Here is a 2,039-nt window from a genome sequence, read left to right as displayed (position 1 = left end):
TATCCGTGTCTGACTATCCGCACGCCACGTCGGGCTTCGATGCGGCCGCTACCGTATTGTGTAGCTTGTCCCCAGTAAGCGTCGCGGCGCTCCGTTGCGGTCTCAACGGCCCGGTGTGGCGCAATGTCTGCTCAGGTGAGGAGGGGGGGCGCTTTGCTGGCGGAGGTGGAGGAGACGCGGCGGTGTCGGGAGACCGAGCGGTGTCGCCTCCACCAGGAGCGCGGAAGAAGCCCTGGCAGCGGCCCAGCAGGCCTGGCAGTCCCGAGCGGCCGAGCTCCGATCGGCTCATCACCAGCATCGGGAGGAGCTGAGCCGAACCAAGAGAGACTGCGAGAGGGAGATCCGCCGACTGGTAGGACTGATCAGATGCGCGGTGCGTGGCTATGTTCCCAATTTCGTTGTATACCTGCAGTGCAATGACACCTAAGGCATTCTATTCTATTCTATTTCACAAGAAGAAAATGTCCGGTTGCTCGCTTCGCTTTTGTCACAGCAAAGGTGTTCTAGTCGATTCCAGAAAAAAATTGGCCGGTTGCTCTCTTTGTTTTTGTCACAATTCTGGCAAATGAGTTTGCCCGCCTGCCTGAGCGCTCCCCGTTTGTACATCCAGACGGATGAGATCAAGCTGAAAGACAGAGCGGTTAGTGTTTTGGATGAAGCCCTGGGGCCGGCCACGTCCACCGCCTTCAGCTGCAGACTCAGGCTGCCGAGCAGCAGATCGCTGCCCTGAGGGATTCCCAAAGGGCGGGCCTAAACTACCCTGGAAGTGGGGTCAACGCCGCTACTAGCAATCCTCTTCATTGCGTAAGCCACCTCATCACACACTTGCAGTACGCATGACTTAGTTCGTTGCTGGAGGAAGGTAGCACAAAAACAGTTTTGAACTTTGAACGAGTGCTTGTGTGTGTGTGTTGCGGGGCGTTTTCAGTCTCAGGAGGATCGGGACACGCGACGGTTTCATCTGAAAATCGCTGAGCTCAGCGCAGTCATCAGGAAACTGGAGGATCGAAACGCCCTGCTTTCTGAAGAGCGCAATGAACTGGTAATTTATTGACGGCACGCTTGAAGGTTTGCGCTACGTTTGATGCGCGCCATCCAGCGAGGCACCCATTGCGCTTGCTTATTAGTTGAGCGGCGCGGCGAGTCGGTTGCCTGGTAGATGTCTTTTATTGGGAGCCAAAGCCACGATTCCGTTCAAACCGATGCAAAAGGAATGGATACGTTCTGGCCCGCGTGTTGTGCGTCTTTCACATCCCGCACTTCATGCTTGCAGCTAAAGCGACTGAGAGAAACAGAAAGCCAGTTTCTGCCACTCCTGTACAAAAACAAACGCCTGAGCAGGAAGAATGAAGAACTCTCGCTGGTGCTGTGTCGCCTTGAAAACAAAGTGCGCTTTGTCACCCAGGAGAACGAGGAGATGGCAAGCTTGGTAAGTCGACGCGGACAACGGCGGCGTGCCAACAGAGTCCACTGCATTTGTGTTCCACAGAGAAGGCCTAGTTCGCTCAATGACCTGGACCGCGGTTGCGGCCAGCAGGACGGTGAAATGGAGTTCCTTCAAGTTGTGGAGCAGCGGCACATCATCGACGACTTGTCCAAGGTCTTCAGGCAGGCGACTCGGTGCACGTACGGCAGCGCCGCGCTCGCTCGCTGTCGCCAGGAAACCTTTTCCGTCCAAAGCTTGGCCGGCGGCCGCCATCCAAAAAATTGGCCCCTTAAATTCCGACCTTTCAAGCAGGAGCATTGTGCGCACGCGTTTGAACACGCTTTAGACTTGTTTTGCCGTTTTCAGCAGCTCAAAGCTCCCGTTTTGTCAGCGCCTTTGCCACTCGCTGTGCGCTGAAAACGACGGACTTGCCCGGCTGCTCAGCCCGTCAACCATGAGCCGCGAGCGCGACGTCATTGTCCGTAGGCAGCTAGTGGCAAAATGCACCCTGTTAGAGTTGCGCTCGCTCCAACTTATTTTGCAAGAACCACACGGGAGACAAGTAAGTTCTTTTGGACACCTGCAGGTGGAGAGTCCATCCGTTGTACGAATG

At 55.7% G+C, this 2,039-nt stretch overlaps 1 long non-coding RNA gene across 1 annotated transcript; it reads left to right on the top strand.

Moving 5' to 3' along the window:
• The first annotated feature begins 229 nt into the window (after nucleotides 1-229).
• Nucleotides 230-1,553, top strand: LOC148378184 (uncharacterized). The gene is made up of 4 exons (XR_015856108.1): nucleotides 230-352; nucleotides 611-804; nucleotides 929-1,042; nucleotides 1,274-1,553. It is a non-coding gene; the product is annotated as an uncharacterized LOC148378184 (long non-coding RNA).
• The last annotated feature ends 486 nt before the right edge of the window (nucleotides 1,554-2,039 follow it).

The sequence above is a fragment of the Syngnathus floridae genome, unplaced genomic scaffold (assembly GCF_059516105.1).
Source record: "Syngnathus floridae isolate MCC-2025c unplaced genomic scaffold, RoL_Sflo_1.0 HiC_scaffold_59, whole genome shotgun sequence".
In the NCBI taxonomy this organism is placed as follows: domain Eukaryota; kingdom Metazoa; phylum Chordata; class Actinopteri; order Syngnathiformes; family Syngnathidae; genus Syngnathus; species Syngnathus floridae.
This window is presented reverse-complemented; position numbering and strand designations above follow the sequence as displayed.